This window comes from Geotrypetes seraphini, chromosome 12 (assembly GCF_902459505.1).
Source record: "Geotrypetes seraphini chromosome 12, aGeoSer1.1, whole genome shotgun sequence".
Taxonomy (NCBI): domain Eukaryota; kingdom Metazoa; phylum Chordata; class Amphibia; order Gymnophiona; family Dermophiidae; genus Geotrypetes; species Geotrypetes seraphini.
The window spans coordinates 32462456-32481354 of record NC_047095.1 but is presented as its reverse complement, the minus strand read 5'-3'; positions in this window follow the sequence as shown (position 1 = coordinate 32481354).

Below are 18899 nucleotides of genomic sequence, written 5' to 3'. Positions count from 1 at the left end.
CAAGTACCCGCCAAAAATCCAATAGGCGCTTTGAAAGTCAGTGAAAAACGTTGTTTAAACAGCACTTCTCACTGAGCTTGGGCACCTACTGGTACCTAAAAAAACCAGCACCGTGTAGAGTCTCTGGGCAAGAATGCGTAGTGCAGTTGGGTTTAATAAAGGTTTGGGCAAGCTCCTGGAGGAAAAGTTCATAGTCTGCTATTGAGACAGACAAGGGGAAAGCCACTGCTTGTCCTGGATCTGGAGTTCGAGGGTGCGACTAGGAGGTATTTGCAGACGTGTTTCCTCCTGGGAGCAGAGTAGTCTGTTTTGGGATGTATGGAAGAGGTTTGGTTGATATGTAGCTGGACGCCATATTGTGTAGGGACTTGTATATTATTACTAGGCCCTTGAAGATGCAATGTTTGGTAATGTGTAGCTAGTGTGCTATGTATTATTTGGGTTTCTGCCAGGTATTTGTGACCTGGATTGACCATTGTGGAAACAGGATACTGGGCCATATGGACTCTTGGTCTGACCCAGTATGGCTATTCTTATATTCTTATAAGGGCAATTTCACAGGCAATTGCTTTGATAGAATTGTCACTTAATATCCATATTTTTTGGTGCCCTTTCTTGAATCTACCCCGTAGCGTGCTCACGCTCGTTTATATCTTCTTCAGAACAGGTGTAAATTTGTGAGAGAGAATTTGTATGCTACTGTACGATTTCTAGGATCCTATTTTACAAAATAAGCATACAATAGATGCCTATTTGGACTTTTCGCATACGTGTCCTCTTAAGAAAAATTACTCCCTTGATATATTTGTAAAGCAATGTGATTGATGACACAAAATGACGCTCTGTTGTGTTAAAATTATTGGGGGGGAGGGGGGAGCAAAAATTAATTTCCTAGCTTCCCTGTGATTTTTAATGTCTTTGTGATTTTTATTTTATTTTTTTCTAAATTCTTTTGTTATTTATTTGGTTTATCCGTTTATTTTATTCTTGTCTCATATTGCTAATGTGACGTTGTACCTTACCAGATTGTCTTTGGGCAAACAAGCTTGTGCTAAATAAGAATGAATGGTCTACTATAGCGCTACATCTGCAGCCAAAATGAGACGATCAAAACCCTAAATCTGCACACTTTTCCTGCTCATAAGACAGAGCTCGAGCTGAAGCCTCCCGGCAGAAGGTGATTAGCAGAACCCCACAGGACACAGTAACTTTTGCACAAATACTTGCAACTGGAAGCCATCACACACTTAACAAAATGAACAGCGGGCCAATTACTTGCCAATTAGGGAACAGAAAAGGCCATTTCTGCATCTAAAACGTGGGGTCATGGGTCAATTTTCCAAGCATACGTTTTATAAGTGACATAACCAGGCATCTTAAATTAACCCTGCAGTGACTGTTGTTTTAATCTCGAACTGTATGCATGGTATGCAGCGGAATAACTCCACCAGTGATGATGATGGATGGTGAGCTTTGAAATGCTATCCAATAATCAATTAACATACCGCCATTATAATAATAATATTGACTGAAGGTCAAGACAGCAGATGGGAAATTGCAGTTGCTGCCCTTGTTTAGCCAGATCCTATTGAAGAAAATGATGAGATTACACAAAAGTTGTCAAAATACGAAGCCCAAGGAAGACGGTGGTCTCTCAGGACAATTTTATTATAAGAGAGCACTCTACAAAGTAACAGAAACAGTGTAGCCTTCTTTAGTCCCCAAAAAGCAAACATAAGAGTCGCATTCACAGAAGAATTTCAGTTATAGTTACCCCATTTTATGCACCTAAACAAAATATAATACAGATCGCCTTTTGAATTTATGTGCAAAAATTTTTCATTGAAATTTTTATTCATTACCGTAGGAGTGCTCAGAAACCTCAGGTAGAGGAAGCGCAAACGGGGACACGCCCCAAAATGCGGCCCCCCTTGGTCTATCACTGCACATCCACCGATAAACCCTTTTCTCTTGTTATGTTACTTTATTTCTTATTTATAGTTATTCATTTTGCTTTTTACTTATGTACTTTGTATTACTCCATAATGTCAGCTTTCAAATAAAATTGAGTTAAACTCGTTTAAACTTCTAAGTCCATTGCTTGGTGGCACAAAAAAAGGTTAGCTGTTTTTAGCGATGTCGGGTTCTAACGTGTTTCACCATCCACGGCTGCATCAGAGAATCCACTTCTTGCGGCCACCAAGAGGACACCTCTTAATCTGTAAACACAAAATCCAAAAACTTTTGAGCAGGCGGTAGATTTTCGGCTCGCGCGCGCTATAGCATACGCTAAAACGCTTAGCTCAACTTCATAAAAGGAGCCCTAAGTTTTACAATCTCAAAAGCTACTACTTGCTGTTTGTAGAACTTCCATGATGCTGCTGGGGAGTACCTTCCGTTCTTCACCACTGCTTTTCCGGTTACCATACGTCACTCCTCCTTCAGCCAGTTAAATGCAAATGCTAATGAAGGAACGCCCACCACTCAGGCCAATAGTAGATCCAGGCTTGCTCCTTCTTCCAAAGGTAAGCCTGTAAATTGACACCCCTTTGAAAATTGGGGCATTCCAATACCAAAAATGACAAATCGTCCATTGTATGCTGTCTCTCTTGCCAATGTTCTGTTAAAGGGGCTGTTAGATCCCCCTGCCTGATCTTACTTAAATGTTCCACATTGTGGCAGAAGCAGAGCCCATTTTGATGGTGAAGAAGGTGGAAAAAGCTTGGTGACACTTCCTAATATTTGTGACTTGCATGCTTTCATCCAATAAGTTCTACTGCTTGAGCCTAGACATTAAAAGCTCAGCATTGGACTTAGTGAGACCAAAATCCCTGATCTAATCGTTGATGTCTTTTTTTGTTTTGGATAGTATGGGTTTCCCTCATCAGCTGCACCACTCATATGGTAAACTGGATCTACAACTCTCTCACTCTTTGACATGCTTCTGAAGACAGCTGCTCTCTCTCATGGGCCTGGGTCCTCCTCTCCATGGGTCCTGAACCCATCCCCAAGATGACTTAAGACGCCTCTGTGCAGCTCAACTAGGCTTTCCTATGCCAGGCTGTCAGGTGCTGATGTTCTGGAGGCAGAATTTAAAAGTTTTGATTACAATTTTTATGGGGGTGAGGGAGGGTCGGTGATCACTGGGGTAGTGTGTGTGGGGGGGGGTCTGTACTATGTGTTTGCAGTGCTTATCTGGTCACTTTATATAGTTTTTTGTGACTTAGACCATGTTTTAAATGGCTTAAGTCACAACGTCCAAATTCCATCTAGGCTGTGTTGTAAAATTATCGGTTATACATTCAGTACGACTAAGTCTAGCACAGTCCATATCCCGCCCTCGACACTCCTCTTGAAACGCCCCATTTAGCTATGGTCGTTCAGCAGCACTGGGAAGGCCTAGGTCGTTTGTAAACATGTCCAAAACGTCTTTCGTTTATGATCATCCAAGTGCCGACTTAGGCTGGTTTTTAGACATTTTTCTCTTTCGATTATGAGCCCCTTATTAAACTACAAACTGGTATATCCGATCTTCTGTTCCACAATCTTTTTGTTGTTTTTCTGCTTCATTTCCTTTGTGGAACCTTTTGGTGCTATTTGGATTTTGTTGTTATGAGATTCTTGCAACATATTTTATATAGAATATATTTTCAAGTAACATTGAAAATTTTTATTCTAAGAAATTTCCACCATCCTAGTGAGAAACAAAATTGTCTTACCTTCCAGAGTTTTTTGGCACTGCTTGCATGTGAAGTGAAGTGCCCAAGGTTTGTCTTGATCCTCAACAGGCATGCCAAAATGTGACTTGTAGGCATCACACATCTTAGCAGACACTTCTATCGCAGGGGTAGGCAATCAGGATCCTCGAGGGCCACAACCTAGTTGGGTTTTCAAGATTTCCACAATGAATATGCACGAGATTGATTTGCCTACAATGGAAGCAGGCCGTTGCAAATTAATCTCATGCATATTCATTGTGGAAATCTTGAGAACCGGTCTAGGTTGTGGCCTTTGAGGACTCTGTTTGCCAGCCCTATTCTATGGAATACTTTTTCCTTCTTGTCTTGATAAATTGGCCGCATATATAGCCAAATGGATCTGCCAGATTTTGCAGCTTAGTAAAAGAGTCCTAAAGTTTACTCAGCTTAGAATCAATCTAGAACGTTCTGCAAAAAAGGTACATTTCGAAATATCAATGTCCTGGTCACAAAAGCAAAGTCTTAGGGGAGTGATTGCCATTTTCTATAAATTTGTAGCATAAGCAATTAAGAAAGGACACTTATTACCCGGGAACAAAAAAATAAAAAATTTGGTACATGGTGTTTTTAATGGTGCTGTTCAATTAATAGCGCCAATGAACCAATTAAAAAATTAGGTTAGGCGCTTAGATCGGCTAGACTTGCCGATCTAGGCACACTCTCTTTATCTATTCTCTTCTACTGAAATGGGTAAAGAATTATTCCCCTTCCCCCCCCCACACACACTTTTTTTTACTAAGCTGTGGTAGCAGCTGTCACGTGGCAAAAGCCCCGAAGCCCTTTAAATCCCTATGTGCTTCGGGGCAGTTACCATAATGGCCTGCGCTATCAGGCTTTCTAAAAGAGGGAATATGTCTCTGGAATTCTTATACACGAGTCACATAAAACTACCTGTTGTCTTGTCACTTTCTGTACTTTTACTGGTAATTCCATAAAAACTCTTTTCCGAAGATAAAACATGGCTCATCTATGGAAAACGCTAGAACCCCCCCTAGATGGATTCTACTTCTAAAGCTTCCAGCTGATGGTTACAGGCAAAGTGATAAGGAGGATGGCTGACCTATCATTTGTTCAGGTCCCACTTAAATGATGACTCTTGAAGTCCAGTGACCACATTTAGAAAAAGTAGTGCATGTGGTTCTCCTTATCTGCACTGTACAGACTGGCCGGCCTCCTCACACCCATATTACATTTTGCTGCAAATAAGCTTAGAGCAGAATGACATTGCTAACCTATCTCATAACTATACTGGAAGAGCAGGCCAAATTCTTTGAAGAAGGCAAAACATGGTTTTGAGAAAGAAAGCGATCGGTGTGCAGACTAATCATAAAACTGATGTTTCTTATAATGAACAGATGCAACAGATCCCAAAAACATCTACATCAAAGTCTGAATGAAATACAGCTTGCAGAAGTAAGGTGTTATCCTTTGGGAAGCCGACAGTTCTATCATCCAATTAGTAAGGTCTACTTAATGATGTTTAATTGCTGTTAATTTAATTTGCTCTATAACAAAATCTTTGCCTATGAAACATATGCAGTTTATAAATTATCTTCTCTAATATTTCATTATCTCCACTTCTTCCATAGTTAACACTGAACCAAGAGAATTAAGAACATTTTACCTGAAAGAAAGAACTGTCAGGATTATTGTATTTTAAAAAGGTTATTATTTGCTGATAAGAGCGTGTACTATGGAAACATTGTACATACTCTTCTTAAAGAGTGTGAATCTATTTGCACATGGTGCACACTTTTTCTCGATAGAATGTACACACTCTAAAGTAGCTTAAAGTTCAACAGCAAACAAACGAGTTTGATTCCTATCAGACCACAGAAGGTTCACAGTATGAATTCTATAAATGCCACCTAAAAGGCACCGGGGGGGGGGAGGGGGAGGAAATCACCTGATGTAGCTGGCTTGATCAAATGTGAGAATCAAAACTCCAGACAACCTCTGAGAAAATCTGCTAATATTGGACATTTATCTCCATCGATTCCACTGCTGGCTATATTGATGGGGAGGCTGAAGGCCTGGAGCAGAACTATTTGTTTCCAGAGATCCTCCAAAAATGAGGTATGCCCATAAAAACACCACGAACAACCCGCAAGAAAGTCAAAACACTAGGAAAACTGGCGACAGACACGACATCCTTTACCATCTCAGCAGAGGAATGGATTCAAGAGATTACAAAGTCGGTGTCTGCAATGTTAGTGGACAAACTCTACATATTGCAATCATCAGTTGATGAACTAAATGAAAAATTTGATTCCCATAACCAGCGCCTTACAGAGGTTGAGCAAAGAGTATTGGATTAGGAGGACAGGAATGAGCGCGTGGCGAAAAAAAAGAGACAACAGATCTCCAGGAAAGGCTAGAGGAACAGAAAAACCAAAGCAGATGCAACAACCTACAATTAGTAGGTCTGCCAGAGCACATGGATCCCTGAAAAACTGGACCTAATACGGCTGCAAATGGGCACCTCGTATTGGTCCAAAAACACAACTAGATAAACGACCACAAGTAGTGATCATTAGGTATAGTACCTGGAGAGAGAAAGAATAAATTTTGCAAGTTTAACCAAAGTCAGGCCCCTTGGAGTATGATGGGCCAAGCTTCTTCTATTTAATGACTATTCCACATGTGTCACGCTACCAAGGAAAGCAAAGGCGCCATACTGCACAAGCATGCACAAAAAAGGTTTCCAGTTCACGCTGGTGTTTCTGACAAAGATAAGAGTTTGGAATACAGGCAAGATGATAACTTTGGAAACAGCAGAGGAGGAGAAGGCCTATGCTCCTGTATAGACCAATAGACACTAAGGGCAAGTTTCCAGAAACTTTTGATTTTTCTGACATAACTATTTAACAGTTACCTCACTGATTACTGGCAGGCTTTACTGGATGACTTTAATTTTGCTACATCATTTGATGGAGCTCTAGTCACCAGTATTTTAATTAAGTTATGCAACAGAGAGTAGGGGTGCATACAGCCTTAATAATCACTCTCCAGAGTTGGGTGAGATGTGTTTTGAGGAACGCTTTTTTGGTATTGAGAAAATGGTTATATTATCACTGGATCTGGAGCTGCTGCATCAATATCTGCCTGGATACAGCATCTCACATAATTGTTTCTCAACTATGACTGATCCAGCAAGGAACATTGAAATGGATAGTTTTCTCTGTGCAAGGGATGGAAGGAATTCCTCAGGGTGGAATGAGGGACAGTTGCATGATATTGCACCCCTTTCAGTATACTATAGAACTGGATCAGTACGAACCAGGGTCAATATTCAAAGCGATTTAAACAACTAGGGGACATTCCTAGACACTAAGCTTACCGATCGTGTCCCGACCAGTTTGCAACCCCGACCTGATTCACTAACCTTCCTCCTGATCCAATCCGCACATGCAAATGAGGGGAAATGGCATGCAAAGTAGGAAGGCAGCGATTCACTAAAGAGAAGAAGGAACATCGACAGGGTTTGCCAATCAAAAAAAGAAGCAACTGCTGAGGACCAGTCGCTCACATCCTTTCTGACTGTCCTGCTCTCTGCCTCCCTGAAATCCCAGCCCTGCAGCCCTGAAATAAAACATCTCCCTTGTGCAAAAGTGCCCTGCTCTCTGCCGCCCTTCAAGCCCATGGATTTAATCCGTGAGTTTAAAGTGTGTTCTGTTCCATAGTTGCGAGGGAGCTGTCCAGGATATGAACAAGACCAGCAAGAGGAGGAGGTGGAGGCGCATAAGGCTCTTCATGCTGGGGCTGGGGCTGGGCTGCTTCGGCAGAAGACTCTGGCTCACAGTGTATAGCTCCCAGTTCCCTGAACTGCCGTTTTGTGGGTGGAGGAACTCCTTCCCCCTGTAGCGCTGATTGGGTGGACGTTCTGTTCCATTCTTCCCAAATTGAAATGATTCCTGCGCATGCGTCGCAATCGCTCTACAGCGATCCATGGGATCGCTTGTGGGCGTGCTTCCGATCAGATCATTTGAATGCAGGAACTGTTATGAATCGGTTGCCCGGCAAGACTCGGCCAAGGATCGCCCACGGATCGGATCAGATTGGAAAGGTAAGTTTAGTGAATCTAGGCCTTAAATCAAACGTCCAGGGCTAAGCGGGAATAGTCAGTGGCACTTAGCCAGACAGTGCTGCTGAACATCTCCTCTGACTACCCATGCTGAAACTGACTAGTTTGTGGTACTATACAAGTACCACGAGCTGCCTTTGAAGGTTGCAGAAGCCATTTCCTAGGGTAGCTGCAAGGGCAGGAGCCAATGGAATTGCCCCCTGCCCCTATTGACCGCAATAGGACCACTAGGGCTATCAGGTAGGCTGAGGGGGTGGGAGGATGCTATCTGGAATGGGGTGGGTAGGAATCGGAGGGCTGTTGTGTGAGTAGGAGGGGTTAATATCAGAACATAAGAAGCGCCATCTCCGGATCAGACCTTCGAGCTGAATATTGACCTCTACGTTTACAGAATAGGTGCATATTTCATTTACAAGCATAACTACAAATTAGTGCCTGTTGACTCAATTGTTGATACTTCAAGCCAAATGTAGTGCCAATTAGCTATTTTAGTTGCCCACCCAAATGACCCCTGCATGCCTAATTTTTTGTATCCTTTATAAAATTTGGGGATAAAAGCTTACCCTCCCCCCCCCCCACCCTTTTACAAAACCATAGCAAGGTTTTTTGCGCCAGCCGCAGGGGTAACAGCTCCGACGCTCATAGAATTCCTAAGAGCATCAGAGCTGATACTGCCATGACCGGCGCTAAAAACCATACTACGATTTTATAAAAGGGGGATTAGTGTGCCTATACCTCAATCCACTTCAGCTCAGGCTAGAAATGTGCAGGCTGTAGAAACTGATGCATAATTTTTAACCTGGTAGAGAAGGGCCATTTCCTCCAGTCTTTGAAAACTGTGCTCTAAATGTAGCATGAGCACGAATGGAGAAGTCTCTTTTCCATCCACAGTCTGAAGGCTGTAAATATCTAAAGGGATCAGGCAGTATGACACATCTGTCAGAATATTCTGTGAGAGAAACTTCTTATTGTTTTCCTTAGGGCAGCACCTGCATTAAAAAATAATCATTGAACAAACGACAGAGTAACAAAATGCAAATATTTAATATGGGTTTAGTATTTTTGCATTTAAGAGGATTAGATTAATCAGAATCATCTCCAGGCTGGAGCAAGGTCCAAAATGGTAAAGACCTGTCAGCGTTAAGAGAGCGCATTTTGAAATGGGGTTGTCACCTGAAAACTACAACAAAAACATAGCATGATGAAATATCATTATCTATTTTGTTTTGTTTTTATCTAGTACATGCAATATGCTGGATCATATCGTGGACCATATTGCAATGTTTCTACTGGAAATCTTATTTTGGTGTGCAGGAGTCAGCTGAAGAAGGCCGAATAAGACAGACGTATGAACCTCTTTCAAACTAGCTTACTGAATTACTAGAATTAAGGGCTCCTTTTACTAAGCTGCGCTAGCGGTTTTAGCTCACGCTACATTGCCACGCGCGCTGGACGCTAATGCCACCATTAAGCTGGTGTTAGTTCTTGGCGTGTAGCGTGGGGGGCAGCACGCGCTAACCTGCAGCGTGCGCTAAAAATGCTAGCACAGCTTAATAAAAGAGGGGGTAAGTGTGTAGAATCAGGAACGCGAGGGGATCTTTCCATCTTCATACATTTTCCCTTTAAAGTGCCTGTAAATTTACAGTATAGTGCATTAGTCGTTCTTGCAGTATTGGAGTGAAGTAGAACTGATTTTCTATTTTTATCAAATTTACAAGTAGAACAATGGTAATTATTGCTGATTAAATTATTGACTGCTTTTCCGTGCTAAATAAAATTCTAGCAAAAAAAAAAAATTCTAATTACTGACAATTAGTTTAGATTCAGAGGACTTGAATTAGCTCAGATATTTACACTGGAGAATAAGGGTTTGAACTGCACTAAAACTGCAGAGATTACGAAGCTGTGTGAAGCATCAGGAGTCTTAACATCCAATATTTAAATACGTTCACATTAGCTGTGCATGCCTTGGAACTCGACATAGGAAAGAAAACACCATTTAAAACTCTGCTCAATGGAAAATTCTCAGACATTTCAGACATTACAGAAAATTCAGCCAATTCCCATCAAATTCAAACGAGCCTTAATAATTCTTTAGATTTCCAGATGCAGTAATTCTGCTGACAATTCTGTATAGGACGTAGGTCTCAGCAGCCGCCTAAGAAGCGACTGAGAATCATACCCTGGCATCCTATCCAGAATTTTAAAGTTTTAAAAATATTTTCACTTAGCTACGCTTATTTCTGAGGGTCCCGACACGATCCACGTTTCGGAATCTTTTTCAAGGAACCCCAAAAATAAAGTTAAGTGCTTTTCTTAAACAAGTTGGGTGATGACTCCGATTCCAAATTCTACCCTAATAAGCCATAAATAAGAAACATATTTTCAAAAGGTTTGTTAACTTCAAAAACATAATGAGTTTTATCAGCCATTAAAAACAGGCTTATAGGAAAGGTACCGGTCAATGAAATTTCTTATCTTCATTCTGCGGTCCCTTAACGGACGGAACAAGCCGTTGTTGATTTTCACCACCCCACTTATTTGAGAAAAGCACTTAACTTTATTTTTCGGGTTCCTTGAAAAAGATTCCGAAACGTGGTCCACGTCGGTATCTTCAGAAATAAGCGAAGCTAAGTGAAAATATTTTTAAAACTTTGATGTATATTGTGAATGCACAGTTTAAGAGAGCTCTATTAGCACTTTATCACATATGCAATGATTGGGTGGTGGGTCTTGTTATAGGGACTTTGGTCCTTGGCCGGGCTACCCATCTCTGATCACATGTTATAACTCAGCTTCTAAGTACTAATTCGTTAGTATATGCCAAAAGAATAAGGTATAAATTCTGACTTAGAGATCATTGTTATGCATTGATATATTAGATTCCTTTTGATCTCTACATTTGTATAAGACTGTTCCCTCATACCATGTCGAAAAGATTAGATTATACCTATAGATGTTTTATGTCTATGGCCTTGCTCAGTACTCAGATAAAAATTATGATGAGATTGTATATTACTCCACTGTCCTTCCATAAAAAGGATGCCGTGATTTCTGATTTATGTTGGAGGGGTCATGGACTGCAATGGGATTGCTGACATGATTGAGGTGGCTGCTCACTGAATCCATGGGATCAATATACTTTAGATATATCTGTCTATTGTTTTCTCATAGGTTATATTGACTGGGATGATCTCTTGCTTAACCAGACTAAAGCGCTTATTTTAGAACCGCAATTCAGGTTTCAAACATCCGTAAATAGGCACTTGATGTCTATCATGCACAGACATCTAAGTGCTGATTTTGCAAAGCTGGGATATAGACATCTGAAACTGAAGAATTTCCAAACGGCAAGATGACCTGGTTTGGATGTATTTTGGGTGCAGTGGCGTAGTGGGGGGGGAGGGGAAGGGGGGCGGTCCTGTCCTCCTCTTCACCCCCCCCACTACTATGCACCCCTTTCCTTCCCCCTGGGCAGTGGCACCCCTCCCCTCTTCTCCCCTCCCCTTCCCCCATCTGCTCCTTCCCCGCCCCCACCTGCTGCGCACGCATGCCCCTTCCCTTCCCCCGCACCTTTTTAATATTTCCGGCACAAGCAGCAAATCCAACCTGCTGCTCGCGCCAGCGTCAGCTCTTTCTCTGATGTCACTTCCTGGACCCGCACCTGGGAAGTGACATCAGAGGAAGAGCCGACGCTAGTGCGAGCAGCAGGTAGGGGATGCTGCTCGCGTCGGGAACGTTAAAGAGGTGCGGGGGAAGGGAAGGGGCATGCGTGCGCAGCAGATGGGGGGCGGGGAAGGAGCAGATGGGGATGGGGAGGGGAGAGGAGGGGAGGGGTGCCACTGCCCAGGGCGTCTCTCACCCTCGCTATGTGGGATTGAAGCAGGTCCCGAAATAAAGGGGCTTGATTTTCAAAAGGTGTTTAACCAGGCGGGAGAGACTGCTACGCAGTTAAACCCTGCAAAGCGAACTGGCAGCTGATAGTCAGTGAATCAAAACACCATGGGAACGCACCAGACATGCGAATGGGATGTAATCGAATCATTTTTTTTTTTAAATAAAAATAGAACTCAACACAGGCTATAGACCTATCTTTTTTCTAAATATTTGACTGTTTAACGAATCATTTTATTTCATGTAACTTGTTTACTTTTATAACTTTTTGTAAACCGCGTTGAACTTCTGGTTACGCGGTCAATAAGCACAATGTTATGTTATGTTCAGTAAAAGCCTTCGTCGGGAGTCCATTCCAAATTTCACGCCGGTCACAAAATTGCACGATCACCTAAAAAAAAAAAAAAAACAACTAGATGATACTCAGTGGCGTGAAACTGCTTAGTGCCGCTAGTGCCACTAACATAAGAACATAAGAATTACCGCTGCTGGGTCAGACCAGTGGTCCATCATGCCCAGCAGTCCGCTCATGCGGCGGCCCTCTGGTCAAAGACCGACGCCCTAACTGAGACTAGCCCTACCAGCGCACGTTCTTGTTCAGCAGAAGCTTGTCTAACTTTGTCTTGAATCCCTGGAGGGTGTTTTCCCCTATAACAGCCTCTGGAAGGGCGTTCCAGCTTTCTACCACTCTCTGGGTGAAGAAGAACTTCCTTACGTTTGTACGGAATCTATCCCCTTTCAACTAAATAGCGACACTGACTGACTATCTCCTAACCCGTTAAGTCAGGGACGGCTGAGAGTGGGCTGGGGGAGGAGGGCCTACAGAGCCGGTGTGCAGTAATTTTCAGTCCCCTAACCAGATACGTAACCCGATAAAGTTAGGACACCAAAAAGGCTGCCCTAACTTTCCCCCCTCTTTCACTAAAGCGCGCTAGCCTATGTAGCGTGTCCTAATGCTAACGCGTCCGTAGAATATTATGGACGCATTAGCGCGCGCTAAATCGGCTAGCGCGCCTTAGTAAAAGGACCCCTTTATGTGATAAAGTTAACGAGGCACCGACCTGAATATTGGTCGATGCTCAATTAACTTCTATTTCTTATTCATCCCCATCCGTATGCTCACCCCTATCTCTCCCTTTGGGACTCTCATTAGTAGGTCTTTATATTTTTATAGATATGCTGATATTGTCATCTTTTGCTTGTATTGCCTTGATCTGAGGAGGAAAGTTCTGGCCTTCGAAAGCTAGTCAAAAAGGGCAAGATTCAAAAAAACGGCGCTATTCTATAAAGAGCATTCCCGGATGAGTATTCCTTATAGAAAAGTGCCTAGGGGCTTTCCTGTACCTAATAGAGAATGACACGGTGACGAAACCACGTCGAAATAATCCCATGTCATTTTTTAGTGTCTATTTCAGCCTCAGTCCTTCTACACCAGCATTCTTCAAAGCAAAGCTTGCGGGTCAGTGGTTGTGGCCATTCATACTCTGATTCTTATGGGAGCCAAGGATAATGAAGCCATTGTGACATCACTGATGTGATTGGCTCTTAGGCACTGGTTGAATGAGGCATTATGACATCACAATATCTGCTCTAGATATCAGAGGCTGTCATTCTTTAGTGTCTATTTCAACCTCAGTCCTTCTACACCAGCATTCTTCAAAGCAAAGCTTGCAGGTCAGTGGTTGTGGCCATTCATACTCTGATTCTTATGGGAGCCAAGGATAATGAAGCCATTGTGACATCACTGATGTGATTGGCTCTTAGGCACTGGTGGAATGAGGCATTATGACATCACAATATCTGCTCTAGATACCAGAGACTGTCATTCTTTAGTGTCTATTTCAACCTCAGTCCTTCTACACCAGCATTCTTCAAAGCAAAGCTTGTGGGTCAGTGGTTGTGGCCATTCATACTCTGATTCTTCCCTCTCTCTTTAAAGAATGACATGAAGATGGTAACCCGCGGTTATCCGCAGGGACGGGAACGGTGATGAATTTTGTCACCATGTCATTCTCTAGTACCTAACTTTGGGTGCGAGGACTTATGTCAACTGAAACCTTGTATAAATTTTGGCATGTAAGTTGGGCACAAATCCCCAGAATTCTATAATACTTTCCTCATGTGTTGAGAATGCCCTTGACTCGCCCATGCCCCTCTCATAGTCACGCCCCCCTTTTTGGGTTACGTGCTATGGGATTTGGAATCGCAGCGTTACCGAATAGCATGCAGCCAGATGTGTGGCTATTCAATGCTAAGAGTCGTACATGCCCCGGCGTTGAATATGTGGGATCAGGTCAGCCCACAGCTGTGAGAGGGTCTCTGACATCACAAACCACCGTGGGCTACATGTCAGATGGTAAATATTTATTTCTCATTTCAGATGGGGAATAAGCATCTATGGCCAAAAATATGGATGTCAGGAGTTAAACCTGCTACCCAGGATGTCTGGATTTCAGAACATTTTCCTTCTGAGCAATGCTCCACTGCAGGGATTAGGGAACATCACCTCCTTCATCCCCCAAGATTAGTGTCCCCCCTACCCCCACCCCCCTCCAAAAGCAAAACTGACATGGGATACTGGGCTTGGTGACAGCTTTGGGATAAATAGACGTCTCAGTTTCTAATATGGCTGATATAACAATTTATGGTCCAGCATCTTTATTGCCTTTTCATGACATTGATATTCATATAATGTCACCGAGAATTTCTGATTCCTTTTGTGGCCCATTGATATTTTATATTGTAACCATAGGCACTCGTTAGATAAATTTGAATGAAGAACACTCCAATATCCAAAATAATCAAATGTAAGACTTTAACTCACAATCATGCAGTACTTCATTCTCTAGATTTTACTAATCTTACTGGTCCTCAGCGGGCCACCACGCACTCAAACTACTCTCATTGTGCTGGGCTTTATGCTCCCACTCGTCATCGGATCCAGTGCAATAAATATTTTTGTTATTTTTGACAGTTATAATTTAACTCATTTGAATAAATATGCACTAAAAGTACTTAGCTGTGCAAAAGATGCTACTCAACGGGGGTAGAATCACCAAATCACCAACATCTTTCGCCCGTGTAGTTCTAAGGGCTTTCTCAAGGTTCCCACTCCCTCTTTATACCATTCACTCCGACCATTGCGTCTGCATGATTGTGAGTTAAAGTCTACCATTGATATTTTAGACATCTGTTTATGTAAAATGGATTTTTATGGTCGGCGGTGTAGTGAAAGTAAGGAGGCACGCCTGTCCTCTTCTCCGCCCCCTGCTCCTTCCCCACCCCAGTACAACGAGTGAATTCCCTCCCCACATACCTCTTTAACTCATTGCCAGTGTGAGTAGCATCTCCATGCGGCTGCAACCAGGAGGTGACTTCAGAGGGAGAGCCAAAGCTGATGTCAGCAGCAGGTTGGAGATGTTGATCGCACCGGCGAAGAAGCGAAGAGGTACAAAGGGGGAGGAGAGGTGCCGGTGCCCCCACCATGTCATGCCCAAGGTGGTCTCCCCACCCCCTTTACTATGCCACTGTTTATGGTACATTTTACTGGCACCTGAATGTTCATTTCACCGGGGATTTATTTTAGTCGTAGTAGGATTGTAGAACAGGCTCTATGTTGACCGATCCTGTTCTAAGATCCTGAGTGGTGTAGAATGGGTACAAGTAGATCAATTTTTTTTTTTTACTACATCAAGATTTGCCCCCTGTTTTACTAAGGTGCGCTAACCAAATTAGCACACGCTAAACGCTAACATATCCATAGACTAACATGCATGCATTAGCATTTAGCACGCACTAAATCGATTAGTGCGCCTTAGTAAAACAGGGCCTTAGAAAGACTAGGGGACACTGGATGAAGTTACAGAGTAATACATTTAAAACCAATAGAAGGAAAAAAAATGTTCTACTGAGAGAATAATTAAGCTCTGGAACGCATTGCCAGAGGTTGTGGTAAGAGGAGTTAATGAAGCTGGTTTAAAAAAAAAAAAGGCTTGGTCAAGTTCCTGGAGGAAAAATTCATATTCTGCTGCTGAGACAGACATGGGGGAAACCACTGCTTGTGCTGGATCGGTGGCATGGAATGCTGCTACTATCTGGGTTTTTGCCAGGTACTTGTGATTTGGATTAGCCTCCGTGAAGATGGACCCATGGTTCTTAAGATACTTGTTGAATTCAGACATCCCAACTTGGAGGTCTAAAAATGACAATTTGAATGCCCTTTATAAAATGCTGCTCTAAACTTCTTTCTATTGTTGACAGTAAGGTCAACCCCACTGAGCCTTTTTGACTGATGAAGGAAAACTTAACATTTATTATTATTATTATTATGAGGCAAATCAGAGTCCTACAAATAAATGTGATCCCCTTTAATACATTTTAATTTCAATTCCAGTCTTCATACCTAAAATTAAACTAAGACATTTTTGCTATTGTAGTATTAATATGGCAGGTTGTTGGACTTATGTGAATCTTTGTCTCTGCATACTGTTGAGGGTTACATCTGTTTTTCTTTTTGTAACCCTTTAAAAATTCAAAGGAAATTGTTGTCACAAAAATAGGTGTTTATTGGAGAAACCCCAGTAAAAACCCCAGTTCCCCTGGTACTTTCTCTCCCCTCCCATAGCTTGTCTTGTTTTCTTGCCTTTTTTGAGGTGACAACTCTTAATTGACACTTTTAATTCCACTGGAAAAGGTACCCAGCATTAGCATCTGTGGTGTGAAAACACTGACTTTATTTTTATCCTCAAAGAACCCTTGATTAGCTAGAAAATAAACATCTAAATTGGAATGTTTGAGGTTAAAAAAAAAAATTTTTTCACAATAAAAGGTATTGTATGTTGATTTACCATCTTTTAATACTTCTTTGCCCTCCACTCTTTCAAAACTTCAGTCAGCATCTTGATTTGCTGGTTTTTTAAAAGGATCATCAAACTTGCAGTGTGAGAGGATGACTGTGCCTTCTGGGCATTATGGCCAAACAAGGCTCACAAAACGGTGCTTAGCAAAGGCTTCTGCAGAACTGAGCGCATGGCTCTCCTTATGTTCTCCTATCAAATGTAAAGTCAGGCCAGGATTTTCAAAAACCCGCGTTAATAAGCGACGGTCTGCTACTGCAGCCATTGGGATACTGAATCTAAAAACCCGAGACATTCTTAAAAGATCACGCATGCAAATAAGATCGGCGGACAGCAGCAAAGATTTCCTACGTTTGCACGTGTCCATCGCTGAAAACGCTGTAAAAATAAACAAACACTCTCCTGCTGCACTATTGGACGAATGGAAGGGAGAGGAGGGGAGAAACAATATCGACTTTTTTCAATCGCACATAAAACATGCCTTTCTCTCCAAAAAACTACTATAATTCAGATAAATTTTGTAATTTGTTTATAATGTAAAATTTAATCAAGATCCACAGCCAGAAACACACAAAACAAGAGTATCATACACGTGCGCATGAAACATGCCTGTCTCTCCCAAAAACTCAAAAGAAGCGTGATTTTACTACCCTCCACTAAAAATATATAGATACAGGGTTTTTTTTCATTAGCCACAGTCAAAACACAAGTGCTGGCACTGTAACGGCACCCCCGGACCGGTCGTTGCTTTTTGTCGCCAAAAGCTGACGCCACTCTTCAAAAACGCCTCGGTGATTTTTAAGAATCCACCGGAGGGCTCATCTCAATGGTAAAGGGCACATTTGCATGCCATTGTCGGAGACTGCTAGAAACCTCGCTAATGACAGAGATAATGCCCTGCAATAATGATTAAACAACTACAGACAATTCAGAATACAGCTCTGAGACTCGTCTATTCATTGAAAAAACATGATCACATTACTGAGGCATTCATCAATTCTCATTGGCTTCCAATCCAGGAAAGAATACAATTTAAATTCTACTGTATACTATTTAAAACTATAAATGGAGACAGCCCAACCTACCTAAACGACCGCCTCATCCAAACCACCTCTACCAGGCATAGAAAAACACACACCCCATTCACTTACCCCCCAATCAAAGAAGTAAAATGGAAAAAACTATACAACGGACTACTGGCCACTCAGGCAGCAAAGATAGACAACCAAGTCTCCAACCTATTGACAACAACCCCAGACTACAAGATGTTCAGAAAGGAAATAAAAACTATACTCTTCTAGAAATCCCTTAATAAAGCTTAATACCATGATAACGCTTAACCCCCCTCTTACCATCCCCTCCCTAACCCCAGATCCTACTTTTCCCTCTCTTGGAAACCTTCTCTGATCTAACGTTGTAACCGTTCTTCCATAACTCTTTTTGTAATCCGCTTTGAACCGAAAGGTAATGGCGGAATAGAAATCTGTAATGTAATGTAAATGTAATGTAATAATCCGTTTTGATAACCCACCGCTAAAATGCGTGCAGGCTGAACCACCGGACAACCGTTTAGCGACAGCGTTAAAGTTATGAGAATCTTGCCCTCTGTGTGGAGATTTTCCTAGGTGGGTAATGCTGTGAATATGTTGCCATTGTTCCTGAAATAATTTGCAATGAATAGAAAAAGTTCAACCTGCACAGTTTTCTAAGACCTGCATGTTGCCATTGCATTAGCAGTAGAGTTCTCTATACAATATGTAACCCCTTGTTTCTCCCAGATCCCGGCAAGGGGCACACAAAGTTTATTTGTTTCAAGTTTATCATTATTATTAATGCTTGAAATACAGCTTTACATCCCTAAGTTTACAGGGAAATATAAGCCCTACCCCAAAAATAAGCCCTAGTTGAAGCGCTGGATTTGCCGGCAGTAGCGCTTTCCCTCACCGCTCATCCCACCACCACCACCGTGTAGCCAAACCCCGCTGACCCTTCCATCTCTTCCTCCCATCCAAACCCCGCCGACCGTGAGATCGACATAACTTCTCTCCAAACAGCAGCATAAGCAGCAATTTAAATGGGCCGCTTCGTGGCCTTCTCCTGCTGGGGCATTCCTCTGCCGCATCGCCGATGATGTCAATAGGAATGCGGCACACAGATCATCCCGACGGGAGAAGGCCGCAAAGCAGCCTGTTTAGATTGCTGCCAATGCTGCTGTTTGGAAAGAAGGTACGTCGGTCTCGCGGTCGGCAGGGTTTGGATGGGAGGGAGAGATGGAAGGGTCGGCGGGGGTTTGGCTGTGCGGTGGGG